General features: G+C 44.6%; 1 protein-coding gene across 1 annotated transcript in view; it reads left to right on the top strand.

The window, feature by feature from the left end:
• Positions 1 to 21,115: 21,115 nt before the first annotated feature.
• htr4 (5-hydroxytryptamine receptor 4) overlaps positions 21,116 to 21,695 on the top strand; it is a 142,004-nt gene continuing 141,424 nt past the window's right edge. The window contains exon 1 of the mRNA XM_031746318.2: positions 21,116 to 21,329. The gene's annotated coding sequence lies outside the window, so the exon portion shown is untranslated. The remainder of the gene's footprint in view (positions 21,330 to 21,695) is intronic.

The raw sequence follows: 21,695 nt of genomic DNA on the forward strand, positions 1-21,695 counted from the left end.
AAATGTATGGAAGCAACTGATTCATGTCCAAGATCATTTGCAGTTTGTTCAGAGAGGGAGAAATTGCTACTATGATGTGCACAAATGACTGAGTGTTGTGGAGGTTGAACTAATAGTTATGAGAATTTCAATTCTGATCTGAGAAACGCACCAAAGCGACTGAGAAAAACTGTAACAGACACCGAAACAGACGCGCAAGCACAGATGCACAGATTAATAAACTAAGTATGAGCAAAAACACTTTTACAGATAGTGTCTGACCATCAGCGTTACTGCAGTAAATTTACAGAAACATCTCAGTTCTGCTTTGGTTCTGTCAGATTCTCAAAGCTCAGTGTCCATCGTCTCAGTTTAAACAGATAATATTACTGTGTGCTGCAGCTCAACAAATACCCTCATCACTGTTTTACTCCAAGTCGGCTACATGTGACACAGTAGAATGTTTTTATGGTACATCATAAAAATGAGCCAACATACTCAGAGCTGATACCTGAGCCAGGTGTCCAACAGCTGTTACAGTTTTTCTCGATTGGTTTGGCTCATTTCCTGAAACCGAGATGACATTCTCAAAATAACATGGACAAATCTCCAAACCACCTTGCAATTGTTCACAACAGAATGTCATTTTTCATTGGTTTAATCAAATTGCAAATGCTTTAGTACATGTCTCAAGTGACTCTGTGCTTCTTTTCAAATGATTATGTACAAGTAGCTACAGTTAGCACAATGAGCCCACATTTAGCACATTTTCCAAATAAATAGATCTTGCCGATCTAAACTGATTAGTTGATTTTTCAGTGAAATGGTCACTCACTCCAAAACATATCAGCATGGTTTCATTGTGTAAGTCATCATATGCACAATTGTCTGTTCAACTGTCAAAATTAGTCAAAGATATAATACCATGAAAGAATATCTTGGAACATTTGATAAAGTTATGACAGTACTTGACAATCAATCAGGTGAAATTAGAACTAACGAAGGAGCAGTTTCCCACATCTCAGATGACCAATCAAACAGGTTGTTCAGATACCTGACAGGTGTTGTCTATGATTACAGTTTTTCTCCGTTGCTTTGGTCCATTTCTCACAACAGAATTAAACTTTGCACAACAGTTAGTTCAACCTCCACAACATGTAGTCGTTTTGGCACAACCTTGTGGCGGTTTCATGTTCATTTCGTCCAAAGGCAAATGCCTTTGGACATGAAGCAGTTGAGTAAGTACAAATATCTAAAGAATGGTCACTATCTCCTTGCTTTGATCATGAATGTCACAATTATTTATACTTGTACCGGCTGAATAGTCATTGTCCATACAACTAATAGTCTTCATGTCATTGCTTGTGTCAGTGCACTCAAAATTGTTGAACAACTTGTCAAACAATTTGTACACCCATTTTGAAAACCCTATTTTTAAGGAGTTTCCATGAAAATCTCCATAAATTACTTTTCTCAGGTGAACCTTATCTCACACTAATGAAAATTGGTGTGTGTTACTCTTACTTGCAACCAATGAAAAGCCTCTTCTACACAGTCATAGGTGAATCGCGTTACAGTATCCCCTACTCTACAAGTATATATATAATGTAAACCAACAGACAGGATTGGCATGAGGTGCATACTGAATCTAAAGCTTGTGATGACATCACAGCAGAGTCCTGCAGAGGGTGGATTCGACACTCCAGGAGATACTTTCCCCGATGCAACGATAGAGCTGACATTCGCTGTGATGTAGATGAAAATATGTGGCCAGACAGACAGGAACGTCTGGATGTGCCAGAATGATTTACTGTACTGTTACATGTGCTGTTTATTGTTCACATTAGTGCACAGCTCTACCAAATGGGTGATTTTATGTTTACATGTATTCTACAGTGAACAAGTGACTGTAGCATATTTTTCTTTTGCACAATTCTGTAGGATTACAAACACTTCTACACAATGGAAATGTGAAACGTACGTATTCAGTGTCTCAGTTACTCCCAAGACTCCCATAACATCTACAGTGACTTCACTGCACATTTCAGATGGTTGTACAGGTAGGCCATAGTGCTGTCGTCAGCATTTTCAGGTGTCACCAATTGTTTTTGCAATGGGAAACACTGAAATTATAAACTGTCATAGTGGAAACATGACAATGCCATTTGACTATCTTGTTCATACAGATGGTGTCAAGACTTTTCATTTTGATGGCACTGGCAGTTTCATTGACATGGATACTTGCTTTTGCGGTATGGATAATCAATTCTGTGCATGTGACGTGCTTTTGCAGGCTAACCACTAGGTTTTGCAGTTTGCACTAATTGTTTTGGGAAATGCACTAACTGCTGTGCAAATGTTGATGGTGTTCTGAGAAACGCACCAAAGCGACTGAGAAAAACTGTATGACTGCTGCCAAAAGTATATAGACAGAGCTTGGCCCGGGGCCAGTTTCATTTGCAGTGTGAACATGGAAGCACCTCGCCAAGTACAACAGCAACTTCCTGCTCGAGGAAGAGGAGGAAGAAGAAGAGGAAGAGGAGGAGTGAGAATGCGTGGAGGAATAGGGGGAAGAGGCCGAGGAGCACGGAGGCACCATGATGTCCCAGATGAAATCCGGGCCACCCTTATTGACCACGTTATAAACCATCGCCTCACAATGGCAGAGGCAGGTCGCCGAGTGCAGCCTAATGTGCCTCGGTCTACAGTCTCCTCCATCATCCAAACCTTTCGCAGGGAAAACAGGTACAGAACTATGCTATTGAACTATTCAGTGTTGTGTGTGTGTAGGCCTAGAGTACTGTAATATCGTCATGTGATGTTATATGATACTATACAAATGACAAAGACAAAAAATGGAGAAAATACTGTGAATAGTATTCCAGTCACTGTGCAGTGCATCACACTTCTAGTACCATACGACAGCAGTACAATTACATTGGTAACTCATTTTGTAACAAATTTACAGTGTTGACCTTTGACTTGTATGTCTAGGATTGGACGACAGCCTCAAGTGGGTGGCAGAAGAAAACTTCTAAATGAACAACAAGAACGAGAAATATGCAACATGGTCATTGCAAATAATGCCATCACACTGAGACAGATTCGTAATGCAATCCTGCTAGACAATGTAATGTTCCAAAATATAAACTCTATCAGCATCTCCACAATAGACCGGTATTGAAGAAACATCAGATGACCATGAAACAGATTTACAGGGTACCATTTGAGAGAAACTCTGACAGAGTGAAAGGGCTGCGGTACCAGTATGTGCATGTAAGTCAACTATTGGTTGTCTATCATTGTAACACTATTACAGTAAGACATGGTTACCACTGTTTTTTTGTTTTGCGTTATCCTTTTCACCTTCAGAATCCAGCTTTGTGTGACTAGAGCATTTTGCCTAGAAATTGTCTTCAGTTTTCCACTCCCTGTTTGTACAGTACTTTAGATCCTCCCTGCAGTATCTGTCTCTACTTGACTGATTAGATTTATTTCTATTCTATTGTAGAGAATAATGGCATTAGAAGGCAACGAAACCCCTCACATCCTAGTGTTCGTTGATGAAGCTGGCTTCAACCTGGCCAAAGGTCGAAGGCGTGGCAGTAACATCATTGGCCACCGAGCCACTGTGGATGTCCCAGGCCAGCGAGGAGCAAATATAACAATGTGTGCCGCTATATCAGAAAGAGGTGTGGCCACACACATTCCCAGTTTAGGGCCCTACAATACACAAAAGCTCCTCAATTTTTGGACCACCTTTATACTGATCTGATCCCAGAAAATGAGAGAGGTGTAGAAGGACCTCAGCTACCACATTATGTCATTGTGTGGGATAATGTGAACTTCCACCATGCCCACGCATCAGAACCTGGTTCACCACCCATCCCCGGATGCTAATGGAGTTTCTTCCACCTTACTCTCCTTTCCTAAATCCAATTGAGGAGTTTTTTTCAGCTTGGAGGTGGAGGGTGTATGAGCATCAGGCTCAAGACCAGAGGGCCCTGCTGCATGCAATGGATGCTGCATGTGAGGACATCACAGGGGATCAATGTAGGGGATGGTTGAGACATTCACGCCGTTTCTTCCCTCGCTGCATCGCACGAGAAAATATCCGTTGCGATGTGGATGAGAATTTATGGCCTGACAGAGAGCAGCGCGTCGATGGCCAGGAGGATGAGGATGGTGGCCAGGAAAGAGAGGGTGACAATGGCGACCACTGAAAATATGACTGTACTATAGTTCTGAAACTTTATTTACAGTATGGTAGGCTAGAGGGTTTTTTTGTTTTTTTTGTTTTTTGTTTGTGTTTATAACTGTTCACATTTACAGAATCCTGTATATGTTTTCTTTTCACAGTATGTTCTCTAATGTTAACATTTCTTTGTACGAATAAAAATGTTTACAGTTTCCTTGAGTATGAGTGGTTTATTGGAGGCTGATTTTACTGTAAAATCTTTTGGTTTTATTCATAGTGGTATTCTGTTGCTAGACCTGTGCCTCAGTGACAAAACGTCTAAGCATTTTGACTTGCAGTGCTTAAACAATGCCAAAGGTATAATGCATTTTGGGGGCATTGACTATTTATATGGGAAGGATATTTAGTTTTGACACATGGATAAACTCTTTTGGGAGAGATATGAGCTTTTGCAGGGGATCCATGGTGTTGTGCTAAACCATCCAGGTTATTCTGACAAAAGCACTAAATGAATGCACATGTGCCAAGGCAATTGAGAAGGATCTGTGCTATTTTGACTGTACTGACCTTTTATATGGGAAAGGAATCTGCTTTTGAAGCATGGACGAAGAGTTTGAGGAAAGATATTTGATTTTGCTAGTGAGCTATAATGTTGGGCAGCACTGTAAGACTGTTTGGCCAAATGACCTTATGGTTTTGAGAATGTCATCTCGGTTTCAAGAAATGAGCCAAACCAATCGAGAAAAACTGTAATATGACAACTGAATATGGTGTAAATAATTCATGTCAGTCCTATTTTACATCCTTGGACACAGTGGAATAATTTCTAACAGTCTGCAGGCAGAATCCACAAGAATGAAGAACACCAGAGTCAAACTCATGGAGCTTTACTTTACTTTTGGATTATTTTGGACATCAGTCTCATTTTCTTTGATTATTTTTAGCAACAGACTCTCTGAGGTGTGATCAAAGTTCTGTCAACTGAACTATTAAAGTCTGACTGATCTAGAAGCCATCCTCTTGTGTTTCTGGAAATCGCTTCATGCCCACCTGCACTATGGTGACGTCCCCACAAACTCACCTGAACATCTGCATCTATTCCAATGTGTCCTGACTTTGATGGGGATGAGAGCTGCTTATAGAAGTACAAGTGAAATTCTGAAGGGTGGGCAGGCCGTGGAGGCGTGGCCATCAAGACGAGCCTGCAACCAACCGGTGTCACACCTGAGATCTGATTGTAGAAGCTGCTGAGGATGCTGTGTTTGGAGATTTGGCACAGAGTGAAGCTCGTGGTTGATGTTAGGAGAGCAGGACATCTCCAACTGACTGCTGACTTTTCCTGCCACCATCTTTGCTCCTCCTTACTGTGACCTACACACAGACGTTCACGATTACTACATCCTCAGCTTCATCAGGATCACACCCTAAAGTGAATCCCTCTGTGACTTCTCCTGTTAATCTCTGTTTCATCTAAATTTCCTAAAAATGGAGGAAATTTTCTTTAAAAATGTAGATAAGATATATCTGAAACCCCTGAAAATGTTTTCTCTGACAGGCTCCATGTCGCCATTCACCATCATTATGTTCTGGTTTAGTGCTTCCTGTTTTACTTCCTCCCTGATTAGTCTCACTTGTGCCGCCGTCCACACCTGGTCCCTGTCAACAGTAGCTATCCTGTGTACAGTCAGATAATCACCTTCATGCTTCCTGGTGTTTCTTGTGTTCTTGTTATTTATAATCCTATGGATTTACAGATGTGTTTGTGACCCCCGTGTGTTTCTGATGAAGCTCTGGTTCTGTGTGTGTCTTTACTCAAACTATTGGCTCTCACTCGCTTGTGTCACCACAGAGAAAAGTTCACCTCCCAGTTGCTGACAGTGATTTGACCTTTTCTTCACTCTCAGAGTCTCTGAGTTTCATGAACTTTGAACGATCTCTCGCCGCTGCAGGTCTCTTCCTCTGCAGATGTATCGGATGGATGCCAATATGATTCCTCACCTGCACGACCAATTCCAATAAATTCCAGTGACAATGAATGACAAATGGCCATTGCAGTAATGGGGACATCTCTAACGCGTGACTGGTGTGATGAGTAGGACATTCACAGGGCGCTCAGAATGAAACAGCATAAAGAAAGAAACACGTGACTCAAAGGAAAGAAGTGCTGAACCAGTTTTACACACATTTTAAATATGAAAAGACAATAAAACTGTGATTGCCAGATGATATCTGTGGTCAGAAACTATGTCAGATTCTTATAAGTTGTATAAGATGATGTGGCCGTTTCTTGGTCCAGATGGTGTCAGCAATGCGAGGGTGCAGAAGCTGCATCATCACGTTGACGAGACACCCTGAAAAAACGAGGAGCCATCAGTGTTTTTCTCTAAACAAAAGAAGCAGCGACGCGTCACGCTGCTGCACACGCTCTATAACCACAGAGGCTGCAAAGGAAAGAAGAGGTCCGTATGGTGAGTGCAGCAGCTGTTTTATTGTTATATTGTGTGAGAAGAACTGTGGAGAAACGCAGACTTAATAAGACAGAAACAACATAACACTGTGAGGAAAGGGGAGATGGCCAAACCATCTAATACCAGGTAAATTAGGAGATTGATGAAATGAACAGTTTGTGGCTGAGCGAGTCTGTCTGGAGGCCTGAGCAGAGATGGATGCTGGCCAGCGTCAGGCTCAGAGCCCACAGCCCATCCGCTGACACTGAAAACTGCAGAAAATATGAAGCAAAGCAGCCAATGATCCCCCGAAAACAGGAGCAGCAGTCACGCTTTCTGCTGCTGCGCTGAAAACCTTTTTCAGGGAATAAAGAGTTGTTTGATTTACACTTCTGTTAATGTAGTGCCAATCAGGCTTTACTTTTCTGTTCTTCCCGAAGCGTCCTTGGGTTTGTTGAAAGATGCTATACAAATCTAACTCTTCTTAAATTCACATCTTACCGAGAAGTCAAATAAACCAAGTTTTCTGTCAGCCCTATACTCTCTTTGCCATGACCTCTCTCTCTCTTTGCCTTGATCATAAAATGGAAAATATTCAGTTATTCTATCATATATATATATTATACATTATAAACTGGTTATGGAGACTTTTCTAAAATCATCATAGGGTTGCTTTTGTCAGGGTTTGCTGTGCAGCAGGCAAAGTAAGACCCAAGTGCAGGACTCAAAACTCAAAATCTGCTTTGTTGTTAAACTAATGAAACAAAATCAGTCTGACAAGCCAGGAACCAGGAACCAGGAAACAAAGAACCAGGAACCAGGAACCAGGAAACAAAGAACCAGGAACCAGGAACCAAAGGACCATGGACCACCAAGAACACACAGCCAGAGTGAACATGACAAACTTGACACAAAGTCAGAAGACGACAAACACAGAGACAAAACGGGAAAGACAGGATAGGAATACCAAAAGAGGATTAATGATGGAACCAGCACGCAGAAAATGGGACTCATCATAAACCCAGAAATAAGAATATACCTCTATAACCAGAAGACTAAATAATACAGAATATAGAACCAAAATACAAGATTACCAAAAATAGAAAAGCAGAAAACCCAAATATCCCAGAAACTCAAAACCGTGGGTCCAAGAAAGGTTTCAAGTAATTGTGTGTTTGATGGTTTGTGCTGTTTCTTTAACAGGATCTCCTTTGTCAGGTTTCTTAGTGTCTCCTTCGGTGTTTCACTTCCTGTTTTATTTTGGTAACGCCTGTTGGTTCAGTTCTGGTTCCTCTGGGTTCCCTCTTGTGTGTTCTGACACAGCTTAGCAGGCTATGTTCAGAGATGCTGAGCACACCACCTGGTTGGGAGCAAGTGGTCTTCAGAGTTTTGGTTTCTGAAGCGCTGAATGAAGCTCGTCTCTAAAGCTCACATCCATGAATCTTCTCTGAGGTCTTCCTCTTTCCTCCTGCCTGGCATCTCCATCATATTCACCTTCCCTCCTTTGCGCACACCCAAACCATCTCAGCCTCTCTGACTCTGAGCTGGCCCTCATTTCTAATCCCGTCCATCCTCCTCACTTCCAGTGAACATCTGCACATACTTCTGTCTTCACCCTTTAGCACATTTCCATTTCTATCTTTAATAACTCCAATCCACTGCACAGGTCCTCTCCTTCCTTAATGTTCAGCCTCAGACACAACTCGCTATGAGCCTTTTCCTTTTATCTTTGAGGTAAATCCATCTACCACAAATATTCATTTCATGCATTCGATTGATTACGACTTAATACAAGTGACAGTAAAATATGATGAAAAGAGAGCAGAATAAGATTTGTGAGGACAGAACATGAATGGACAATGAAGTGATGAATTACACCAAAAATAAGAGAGAAGGAGCAACAGACACAGAGGGAGAATGGGTGAGCACCCGGACAGACGGCGATGCAGGGACCGCTCCTCTGCTGCGGTCCTAATCTCAGCACACCGCTCGCTGCTTGCTCACATTCCCACACAGCTCCAAATGATGACAAACAGCATTTTCACCCAGGAAAAACAGGCTAACGTGCTGAAATCTGAGGGAATGGAAACACCTGCACACACTTTATTGTGGGCCTGCTGGCTGACAGTGAAGAAGAAACCGTGTGAATGAAACTACATGAGCACAATAATCTCTGCAAAATCTGTGTCTGTGTTTTAGGCACACAGAGACACTGCACTGATGGTGACACTGAGGTGATAGCATCCCTGAGACAGGACAGTCACTACCAACCCATCGTATTTCTGCTTCCAGCATCACTACTGTGCCATTTTCTCTGGATTACTATGGGCTCTTTACCTCACAGCAGAAAGCACAGAAGCACTGAATGCATTTTAGATCAAACACAGCGAATAGTAAACCAGTCTAAATCATGCTGGATGAGTCTAGCATCCTAACACGGCAAGTCTAGCTCCCTGGAACGTGTGCAGTAAAGAAGCCAAAAATCAGGCTTTTGAAAGAAAACAGAACAGCTCCTGCAGAATCCAAAGAACCACAGAGAACCACAGAGAACTGAAATGAACCAGGAATAACTGCTGAAAGTAACATCAGACAAAACTCAAGCTCCCAGGAACCCCAGCACACGTATGTCAAAGTGACCACGGAGCCCGCTGAGGTGTCATGATGAGACGCCGGTAAACCAGGTGATTATCTGGACAACAACAGTCGCACACACCTCCTCGTGTTTCTGAGTTCAGCAGTAACCGCAGGACAAAGCAGCTTAAATGACATGGATGTTACATATTAATTATTGTATGGAAATATACATATCTCAGTATATTATACATTAAGTGGGCTTGACGGCACTTATTAAAGGTTCTTCCTTTTAAATTTTCTTGCGCTCATTTATGTGAATCTTTCTTTCGTGAAGGGCGTCGGCCAGTTTGGCGCCCTGAGACTGTGACATAAGCGAGACTTTGGACTTTTATTAACGATGAACTGGTGAATTTCTTTGACCTCCTGGATGATTAGTCACGCTGTATCTCTGATCCACGCCCTCCATAAACTCTGACTTCCAGCTCTCACTCTGATGAGCCCATCAGAGGTTATCTGACCCGAGGAACCTTTAGACCTGTGTAAAAACAAAAGACCTCAGGCTGACTTCATGTTTATGGCAGATTAGAAAATATTTGCATGGGGATGGTGATGATAATGATTATGGCATCACAGAGAGCGCTGCAGACTCCTAATTGAGGATCCTTCATTAATAACTAGATCAGCCTGTTTCACACAGAGTCTGAGGTGTCAGAGCTCATTCTGCAGGTTTTTTAAAGTGCTTAAAGGGATTCCTGTGTGTGTGTGTGCGTGCGTGCGTGCGTGCGTGTGTGTGTGTGTGTGTGTGTGTGTGTGTGTGTGTGTGTGTGTGTGTGTGTGTGGATGGGTATTAACATCTTTGTGGGGACCAAAATTGGAAGTTTACCATACTTGTGGGGACCAAAATCCCGGTCCCCTGAGTTTGAAGGCATTTTTGAGACTCAAAATGTGGTTTAGTGTCAGGCTTACAATTAGGTTATGGTTAGGGTTAGGGTAAGGGTTAGGCATTCACTTTTGATGGTTAGGGTTAGGGTAAGCAGCTAGGGAAAGCAATGTCAATGAGATGTCCCCACAAGGATATAAATACACACACGTGTGTGTGTGTGTGTGTGTGTGTGTGTGTGTGTGTGTGTGTGTGTGTGTGTGTGTTTAAACTATCCATTATTTACAGTCAGATGAATGAGACTGGATAAAGCTGTCCTTTATTCATCCTGCCTGAAGCTAACTTGTGATGAGTGGTTATTAGCAGAGAGCCGCTCACAACCTTAAAACCTGTCGTAGAAACGCTGGTGTGAAAGGACAGGAATTAGATGTGACCCGGAAAGCTCTGGTGTTTGAAGTCATCTCAGTGAAATGGACCACAGACAGCCAGCGATTCGCTCATGGTCCGCATCAGCTAAAATCTATTTCTGAAGAAGTCACAGCCAGGTCACAAATATGAATTTCATTTTCAGCAGCAGTGCTGACAAAGGCTGAAGCAGCCAGAGCTGGGTGGATGGAAAAGAGCTGCAGAAGGCAAAGCAAAAAGCTGCCATGGTGCACAGTGCATGCGTTTGATGGACTAACTCATAAAACTCTAAAGATATATTCAAATTTTGACTTTAATTGCCAAAGCATTCATACAGAGAGAGACAGGCCACATGCTGACGTGTTTTTGAAGCTGGAGCACAGGGGTAGGGAACTCCAGGCCTCAAGGGCCTGCGGGTTTTAGACGTGTCAGCTGATTTAAATGGCTAAATGACCTCCTCAACATGTCTTGAAGTTCTCCAGAGGCCTGGTAATGAACTAATCATTTGATTCAGGTGTGTTGACCCAGGGTGAGATCTAAAACCTGCAGGCCCTTGAGGCCTGGAGTTCCCACCCCTGCTGTTGCATGTCATGAATGCGGCGTGACAGCACTGCCTCCTCAGAACTCATCTCTCATGCATGCAGCTGCTGAGGTCAACACATTTTGTGCTTTAAAATTTAAAACTGCAATATTTCCAAAGCATAACCCACCAACAAGCACTCTTTTAAGGGAACACTTTTGTGTTTTCAATCTATTCATTTTTTAATTCTCATTTTTAAACATTAGAGGCATAAGACAATTACTGTTAAGATAAGATAAGATAAGATAAGATAAGATAAGATAAGATAAGATAAGATAAGATAACCTTTATTAGTCCCACACGTGGGAAATTTGTTTTGTCACAGCAGGAAGTGGACAGTGCAAAAGTTATGAAGCAAAAATTAGAATAAAATAAAATAAGAATAAATACAGTACACAACTGTACAGAATAGAATAAAATAGAATAAAATATACAATGAGATAAAAATAGAGTACAAATGCTATATACAATTGAGTAAAAATACAACGATGCCAGAAAAGATTATTGCACATTAGTGTTATTGCACATGTGTGGATGTGTGTGTTTGAGTCTTTATTGTGGAGTCTGACAGCAGTGGGGAGGAAAGACCTGCGAAATCTCTCCGTCCCACACCGTGGGTGCCGCAGTCTCCCACTGAAGGAGCTGCTCAGTGCTGTCACAGTCTCATGCATGGGGTGGGAGATGTTGTCCAACAGGGATGACAGCTTAGCCACCATTCTCCTGTCACTCACCACCTCCACTGGGTCCAGAGGGCATCCTAGAACAGAGCTGGCCCTGCGGATCAGCCTGTTCAGTCTCTTCCTGTCCCCCGGCGGAGATGTTGCCGCCCAGCAGACCACACCATAAAAGATGGCTGAGGCCACCACAGAGTCATAGAAGGTCTTCAGGAGTGGGCCTCCACTCCAAACGACCTGAGTCTCCGCAGCAGGTACAGCCTGCTCTGCCCTTTCCTGTAGAGGGCGCCTGAGTTATGAGTCCAGTCCAGTTTGTTGTTCAGATGAACACCAAGGTACCTGTAGCTGTCCACAGCCTCAATGTCCATACCTTGGATGTTCAGTGGTTGCAGTGGAGGATGTTTGTGCCTGCGGAAGTCTACCACCAGCTCCTTGGTTTTACTGGCATTGATCTGGAGGTAGTTCAGCTGGCACCAGTCCACAAAGTCTTGAGTCAGTCCTCTGTACTTCTTGTTGTCCCCATCAGTGATGAGGCCGACTATTGCAGAGTCATCAGAGAACTTCTGCAGGAAGCACTGGGTGGAGTTGTGGGAGAAGTCTGCAGTGTAGATGGTGAAGAGGAACGGAGCCAGAACCTGCGTCCCTGTGGGGCCCCCATACTGCAGACGACCCTGTCCGACACACAGCCCTGAGTCCTCACATACTGTGGTCGGTCAGTGAGGTAGTCCAAAATCCAGGTAGTGAGGTGATGGTCCACTCCAGAGTTCTCCAGCTTGTCCTTCAGAACCGAGGGAAGAATGGTGTTGAAGGCACTGGAGAAATCAAAGAACATGATTCTCACAGTGCTCCCAGCGGTTTCCAGGTGAGCGAGGGAACGATGTAGGAGGTGAATGATGGCATCATCCGCTCCAATGCCAGGCTGGTAGGCAAACTGAAGTGGGTCCAGTGATGAGCTCACAAGGTGCCGAAGCTGAGCCAGGACCAGCCGCTCCAGGATCTTCATCAGGTGGGATGTCAGAGCCACCGGCCTGTAGCTGTTGAGGTCCTTGGGCCGTGAAGTCTTTGGCACTGGTACAACACAGGAGGTTTTCCAGAGCTGTGGGACTCGTCCCAGCCTCAGGCTTAGGTTGAAGAGGTGCTCCATCACCCCACACAGTTGGTCCGCGCAGGACCTGACGACCCTCGAGCTGATGCCATCTGGACCCGCTGCCTTCTTGGCTTTAATCCTCCTCAGTTCCCTCCTAACCTGGGTGGTTGAGAGAGACAGGCTGGAGCCTTGTGTTGAGTGTGTATTGGATGCTGTTGTTGGGGGTGGGGAGGGGTGAGCAGGGTGAATAGAGGAGGTGTGAAGTGTCTGAGGTGTCAGCGGTGGAACAGCAGCAGTGGGGTTGGGTGAGTCTGCAGCCGATGTTGGAGACTGCCTCATGGCTGAATCAAATCTGTTGAAGAAATGATTCAGTTCATTTGCCCACCTCACATCCCTCCCAGGCAGAGAGTTCTGATGTTTGTGGCCTGAGATGGTTCTGAGGCCTCTCCAGACTTCACCAACGTTATTTTGCTGAAGCTGGTTCTCCATCTTTTGCCTGTAGCTGTCCTTCCCATTCCTTATCAGTCCCCTCAGCTTTCTCTGCACCCTTTTCAACTCCTCTTTGTCTTTGGATTTGAAGGCCCTCCTCTTCTGCTTGAGGACAGCTTTAATTTCTGGGGTAATCCAAGGTTTGTTGTTGGAGAAACACCGTACAGTCCTGGTAGGTACGGTGTTATCCACACAGAAATTAATATAGTCAGTAATGCCTGTAGTAAGGCTGTCGATGTCCTCTCCGTGGTCGTCACAGATCACCTCCCACACAGTCGACTCAAAACAATCCTTAAGAGCCTCCTCGCCTCCTCCGACCATCTCTGCACTGTGCGGGTGGCTGGTGGCTCCCCTGCGCACTAAGGGCTCTTACACAGGGACAAGGTGCACCAGGTTATGATCAGATCTGCCCAGGGAGGAGAGGTGATGAACTGTATGCCTCTTCTGCATTGGCATACAGTAAGTCCAGTGTTTTATTGTCTCTGGTTGGGCAGGTCACATACTGGGTGAAGGTGGGCAGTGTGGAGTCCAGTGAGGCATGATTGAAGTCCCCTGATATTATGAGAAGGGCTCTCGGAGATTGTGTTTGCAGTCTGCTGACCACAGAGTGGAGAGAGTCACAGGCTGCATCTGCGTTGGCCGAGGGGGGGACATACGCTGTTATCGCGATAACATGCGAGAATTCCCGGGGCAGGTAGTACGGACGCATGCTAACGGCTAACAGCTCAATGTCTCTGCTGCAGAGTTGGTTAAAAATGAAGAAAAACCCAAACACCCAGTGTCTGTGAGCATCATCGGGTCTCCATGTGAAGACAGAGCGGCTTCGCTGCTTCTTGGCTCTGACTCTAAATGTAGGTGGACACGTTTCGTCCCAAACATCCTCCCTCTCGATGTACTTTGATACTGGAAGCTGCCACGTCAGTCCAAAGTCTTCCACACGTGTTGAACTTCGTTGACCTCTCGTCTCTTTTACTAATATTTATGAAACCGCTCAGTGACCCCTCATGCCCCGTGGAGGGGGTACAGTCATCTTGGAAGAGAACACAAGAAACCTTTTCATCTCGAGAGGCTTTTTTCCTGTTCCTACTTTTTTTTTCTCTTCAAACTTCAGTGTTTTAAGTTTTAGCACTCACTGCTTTTTTATGTCATTCCCATCAGCTGGACCTGCCTACGGAAAGCGTTAACAAGATAAGCGTTAATAAGACAACAGAGCTCACATTTGGTCACAATGCTTTAAAAATAGCTGTTATATCTGCAGACAGCAGATAAGTTACTGATTGTGGAGGCTGGATCATAAAAAGTATCGTTTTAACTGATAGAGGCTGGAATCTGGATGAAGTGCATCACTAATGAGCCTTGATTGCAGTCTAGTCGTGCAGTCGTGCAGACCACAATCCTGCATCTAGACGAGGCAACAACCAAGCAGAGCATGCATACTCCTCTTGATGGCACAGTAAACAGAGAATAAAGTGGGTTACAGGAAAAAGGCCCAAACATCACAACACTGTGAAATGAGGTAAGAGAGGAACGGTGACCACAGGAAGCCATTACACCCGACCACAGACATCCAGCTCCAAGTGATCTGGAGACATCAGGAGGATGAAAGTTGTTCTCTGCATCTCTTTCGCAACTTCTCATGGCCTTTGTGTTGGTGTGGATCCTCGGTTCACTTTGCGCACACACAGCAGTCCAAGCCCATCTTTTCCATCATGATCAGCGTGGCGGTAAGGACCAGTGCTGATGTAGGCATGCGAGTGTTTAAACACAAATTGCAGAGCACATTCACACCATGATGCACAGCAGCAGAAGACTTTTCATCAAAGGCATTTTGATTAAAACAATTAAAAACAACAGGAGATATTAAACCGTTCAATAAAATAGCACTTTAATGAATCCAATTACCTCCTCAAACCGAACACAAGGTTCCCCTCAGATTCTATACTCGTGATATGTGATCAGAATACCAGTGCTCGTGATTCCGCTCATCATGGGAGCACTGGATGCTGTAAGTACTAGTCCATAAAAAGAAAGTCTACATCACTTTCTGTTCTTTAGATAATACTTAGGTTAGTGTTAGTCTCATCCACTACAGCCACCGTCATTTGGAAGACCTCTGCTGCGTCAGGTGATGGAGGAACTTTGATTCAAACAGTAACACCGGCAGTGCTGCTGTTTGAATATGGATGTGCTTCAGCAGCTAACAGTTCAGTATTCAGTAGCACCTGTCAGGGTACCTGGCTCTGGTGACCCAGTGCTTATGTTTGCATTATCAATATTCTTTGATGTAGACTGTCTAATGGTCCTTTGTGTTTCTAGATCTTTAGTATTTCCTGATTTCTAGTTCTTAGTTCTTGTTACTGTCTCCCCCCCGTGATCCTCGTGTCTCGTCAACTCTGTTATGTTTTCATGTCTGTTCTTTCCCAGTCCCTATGTCAAGTCTGTGTCTCAGCGTGTCTCATGTTTCCTGTTTTACTTTGATAGTTCCTCGTCTTGGGTTAGTGTATTCTGTTTTGCTTCCTCCCGGTCTCATGTGTCTGTGTGGGATTAGTCCAAGCTGCGTTTCCCTCGCTAGCCTCTTGTATTTAGTGTCTGCGCAGTCGCGTTCTCCCTTGTTCCCTGCTGTGTGTTTTGCCCAACTGCCCGTTTAGTTCATGTGTTTCCCGTGATAACCCGACGGTTTTGCCCAGGGAAAGGACTCAAAAGCAGACTCACAGGTGAGCAGTTCAGGACAAGCTTTATTTAACTCGGGAAGCCATGAAAGAGGGAAAGGCTTGGAAGGGATAGTGAGGGACAAGCTGCCGACAGGTGCAGGGAACAACGAGGGGGAACCAACTGGGATGGAGGAACCGTGGAGGGTCTGTATGGAGACGGAGGAACAATAATTAAAACGAGATTATGAGTTATTGACTGAAGGGAATGACTGGAGAAAATAACTGTTCTTGCTTAACAGGCCCGATACAGAGTGCACTGAGGATGGGCAGTCCGGGGGAGTCAAGGCAGGCCGGGGGCAGGCAACCGAGCAAGAGAAGTAGCCAAGGATTACCAGGACAGGTAGGTGAGAACACTCCAGGCAGTTCGAGCCACGTCAACCTCTGTACACGGAGAGATCAGGTTAGACCAGGAAAAAACAAGATCATGCGTTTAAGAAAACTAGAGGCCAAGTTACCGCCAGATGGCACACAACAAACTGGTGAAGCATGGTAGACTGGTCAGGGTTTAAGAAGCCCTCATGCTGATTGCATGCAACGAGGTCCAGGTGGGATTTGGAAGGCTCCACCCCAAAGGGGAGGAGGGGGGCCCAGCAGCCACAGATGGAAATTCCCAGGCAATCCCACGGACCATGACAGTTTCCCAGTTTGTTTTGTTCTTTTGGAGTCCAGCAATAAAACTGAGTTTTGAGTTAAATTCGTCCAGTGAGTCTGCATTTTAGGTCCTTTCCTGCCTGTCGTGCACAGCAAACATGACAGCACCTCGCAGCAGCCTGCCTTCCATCAATCCAGCCACCTCCATAGTTGTCAGAGTGGTAACTACGTCAGAGTGATAACTACTCGAGCCTTAAAAAAGCCTCTCAGCTGAAGTTCTCTCTGTGTACCTACCTGCTGTCTCCATCTGCCTCCTCCAGTTGCCTGCCCTCTTCTCCACAGTTACAGAGACAAGCATTCACTGTGGAAAACACACTTGTGTGGAGGGAAGCTTACCTGTGGTTGACCTCACGTACCTGCCTCTCCTCAGCCTGACTGTTTCTTCCCGTGTCGATGGAAACCTTTCAAACCGGTAATCTGACTCTGTGTCCTATTTTGAGATCCTAAAATTTACTTTTATCATGAAATCAATATTTTATTACAGAATTATTAAATTAGTTTTATGCACCATCCTCCAGAAATGATGCAGACTTTTACTTCAGTTCATGAGTCAGGCTGACGCAGTTGTAACCAAAGAGGTTAAATTATAAACTGCAGTAAATCAAACCTCTGTTTAGAACAAACTGGAGTTTGTGTTCACTTACCAAGGCGTCAGTCTGCCTTCATGAAGTCTAATCTTGACTGAATTATCAGAGTCAGAGAACCAGAATGGCACTTAATGGATGATGATGAGGATGACATGCTCAGAAATGATCTGTGGCGGGATACGAGAGAGGGAGTCGGAGACAGCAGAACGAGATGCTTTCCTCTTAAACCAAGCTTTGCTGTCTCCTGACTGATGTTGAAGTTTTGGCTGTGAGATGACCGGGACACATGCAGGTGCTCTCTTCTGGCTCCTGTACCTGCCTTCGCTGCTCATCATCCTGCTGCAAGCAGGTATAAACTGTTGTGATCTGCAAGAAGAAAAGAGTTCAGAGGGATGGTGAGTGCTTACACCTGATGGACGTGCTTGTTTGTGCTGCGAAGGACGCTGGGCGGGGCTAAAGCACAGTTAATAAAACCACCACAGACAAACTTTGATTCGTATATCTGATGTTTAACAATTGTGTGAGCAGGATGTGTTTGTGACCAGCTCTAAGTCAACACAGCCCAGTGTGAGACCACAGAGCTCATTTCTCTGAGCGTAACTCCAGCTCTTCACATGCTAACTCAGAGTGAGCGGACAACTGTGTCAGTATTGTTTCTTTGCTCATTCTCATCGTTTGCCATCTCCATTGAATAAATAGTGGGTGGGACCTCAGCTCGGCCTCTGGCCATCTATCCAGCTGTCGTGCACCAGACGCCGCTCGTCAAATCTCGACAGACACAGAAGGATGATCTTTGTCGCTGGGCTGTAGTGTTATTGTTAATTATAGTTTGGCCTGAAGGTGGAAATCATTGTCACACAGTATCTGGAAAGTTTGACACATGAGAAAATGATGTGCGTCGTTGTAGAGGCCTGCGGGTCTGACGTGATGTGCTTGTTGAGTTTTTCCTCCATTATTTGAAGAAATACGAGACACCTGACCAGGAGCCCTCCTGGATGCCCTGCAGGTGAGCTGCTTCAGGCATTTTGACCTGGGAGGAGGCCCCGGAGCAGAGCCGGGACATGCATGATGTGTCTCTGGTGGTTTGGGGACATCTCAGTGTCCCCTGCAAGAGCTGGATGGAGGGGCTGGAAAAGGGAGGCCTGAGCTTCAGATTTTTTATTATTATAATTCTAATGCATTCCCTGACACTAAAACCACATTTTGTCCCCATAAGTGACTGTTGGTGCCCACATGTAACATGCCAATTTTCTGTCCATGCAAAGATGTCTAAACATGTACACACACACACACACACACACACACACGATGCAGGAGCTTCATCTGTCCCTAGAAAATAACCTGATATTACTGAGTAGACTCAGTTTAAACCAACAGATCAGCATCCTGAGTCTTAAGAAAAGACTCACACACTGAGCCTGATTGAATGTTAATGTCATCCAGCTGTGCACAAAGTTTAGCTTCACTGAGGTCAACATGTCATCACTGTGGACACACACACACAGAGTTTGCTCTGTGACCATAAAGGATTCAAATATGAGAGATAAAACATAAAAAATCTTTGTGTCGTTTCCTGGGACTCGTTTACATGTTTTATTGGAAATCTCTCTGACCTGAATGAGTTTGACTCCTCCTGAAGTCACAGAGGTAACATCAGGATTAACTCTCAGTTTTTCCTTCTGTATGTGTCTGTAGAAAATATATCCCTACGACAGAGACTACACACAGTTTCCCTTTGAATGGATGTGTTGATACTATGGTCTTCAGGTCCTTCTCTCTCTCTCTACTTGATCAGTTTTTATAGTTTTATGGTTTAACATGTTTTTTATTCCCATTTATTTGTGTATGTTTTTCATTTGGTAACTTTAAGGGGGTTTGAAAGACCCCTGTAAATAAAATATATTATTCTTATTGTTTTGTCTCGGCCCAAACCATCAGCAGAGAGACGCTGTTTTCTTTCTTTCTTCGTGTTTTTGTCCCCACTGTAAGTGAGTGACACTCACAGTGGATCTGTGGATTGGTGGGTTTACTCTGTGATATTATCAGATCTTCATCTCACACCATGAAGCACCAGGAGATGCTGTTCTGAGTCATTTTATATGGATACGACTGAAATAAACTGTAGTGGCCTCGCATCACTGACAAACTAAAGATACCACAGCTGAACCGGTTTCACTGCAGGACATTGATCGGATTAGCTGCACAGAAATATGCGGACATAATGAAAATATGTCACTGACACTTCATCTGATTTAAATATTTATTTTATTACCCTGCAGGTACTCCACTCTCTGACACATGGAAGGAATTATTTTAAAAAGAAGGCCCGAACATCACAGTTAGAAAGTAATGATCCCATAAACAGGGCTGTAACACAGAGCTCTGGGCACCGTGGGCTGTCTGTGGGCCCCTTCTGTTCCTAATCTATCTCACCATCGTTTTATTTTTATTTTTTAACAAATAATTAAAGCAACAGCTGTACAACAATCTGCAGGGATTAGGGGCCATAATGAACCACTCATAGACCATATTTAATAAAAATCTACGACTGCGCAGTTTGAAATCCACTTTAACAACAACAATAATAATAATAAACACTGGAGTTAAAACAATGGAAATAACCCATACATCAAATAATAAACAAGTTTACAGGATATGAAATCAGTGAGAGGTTAAAGTGGAGAGAGTCTATGTTAAAGAGCAGAGGGTTCATTATTTGGAGGTCAAATAATTCAAACGTTGTAAATCTGAAACATTAACGAATGATGCTCACGTGCATTCCCCACGTAACACTGCCTGAAAGGTTTTCTTGTTATCAAAGTCTCTGAAAGGACATTTAAAGACATTTAAAATCAATAAAACTATCAATAAAGGAGTATAAATAAAATAATTATCATTGTGAAAGTTTCACTAACAATCCAAATGTATTTGTGTTGATGAACTGACCGCACAGATGCATGATGTTTTGTCAGTGATGTAGTGAGACATGAAAATGTTTATGAGAGGAGTCTGTACTCAGGCTTGCTGCTAAATAAACATCAGTGATGACCTACAAACATTTTTTAGTGTTATTCTAATTAAGGCCAATTGTAATATGTAAAATGCTGTGTCCTCAGAAAGCCCTGCTGCACTCACAGCTGCTCCACCATACAGCAGGCTGAATGCTGCCTGATGCTCAGCTCTATGAAAGTCTTATCGATTGGTGTGGATGCTAATTTGCATGATTTGTGGGGCTGAAAGTGACATCAGAGCCTCCACCTTTCTGTGGAACAAAGTCCAAAAAGCTCAGCCACCCGGACGAATTATCGCCTCCACCCAGCAGGCTCTGTGTGCAAAAGTGACGTAAAATTTGGCTTCCGTCCACCAGCGTCTTCAGGGTCAACTTCATGATTGTTGGTGGGAAAAAAAAGTATTTTAACTTAGAAACCACGAGCGTGTGTGACCATGTGTGACGTCAGCATATACAAAGATTTAAGATGTCAAACTGACCCTCGAGATCAATCGACTCAGGGTCAAAGCGATAATATTTTTTTAAAACTGTGTTTCTGCCTTTGTTTATTTTGACCCCAGAAAGAGTTTGTTTAAAGACTGTCCACTGACACAGAATAAGAAACATTACACTCTAATATTGACAGCGATCACATGGTAGGTCCCACTATGACCCCTGACCCGTAGGGACCATGTGAGGTCAAGGTCAGGCTTGGTCTCTCTCCCCCGATCACGTCATCAGGAACGACCAAACGGATCACGTTTGTCAAGTGACGAAGGTGGGGGTGTGAGTGGGGGGCAGGCTTCCCTCGGCTGAGGGCTGAGGAGGAGGGACCAGAGCGCAGCGGGTGGAGCGGGTGGATGTTCTGAGTTCAGCTCCGGCTGCGCGCACTTCTTCAGCCTCCTCCTCGCCTCCTCCACCTGTCTGGACCTTTCTCCGGCTCTCCGCGTCGGACGCGCATCGCCGTCTTTGCGCGTCCCCGCGTGTCTGCGCTCCTCGGTGCTCGTGGCTGTGAGTTCGGAGTGGAGCACAGTGGCCGTGGCTCGTGGGGATGTGGTGACATGCTTGCGCAGGAACGGTGAGTGAAACGTCTCGCTGTGTTCTGCCGTGACCTCCGCGCGCACACGGAGGAAGCGCGCAGGGATGACGTGTGTGAGGGAGTCGGAGCTCTTTGGCCGTGGAGCGATGTCACGCTCAGATTTCTGCGAGTTTCCGTGTGAAACGCAGACGTGATCACGCAGCGTGGATTACTCACCTGTCTGCGGACACTGATCGGTAACGGACTTTGAGTGCAGCGGAACCGGATCCTGTAAGTGAGCGCGTCTGAACTGCGTGTCCCTGATTGTTGGTTCTGAGTGTGGGTCCGTTTGGATTCGCGTGATTTGGGGAGTGTTGGGTTGATCCTGAGGTGACACATTCACCTGCGTCTACCTGCAGACTCTTT

The sequence above is a fragment of the Oreochromis aureus genome, linkage group 2 (assembly GCF_013358895.1).
Source record: "Oreochromis aureus strain Israel breed Guangdong linkage group 2, ZZ_aureus, whole genome shotgun sequence".
In the NCBI taxonomy this organism is placed as follows: Eukaryota; Metazoa; Chordata; class Actinopteri; order Cichliformes; family Cichlidae; genus Oreochromis; species Oreochromis aureus.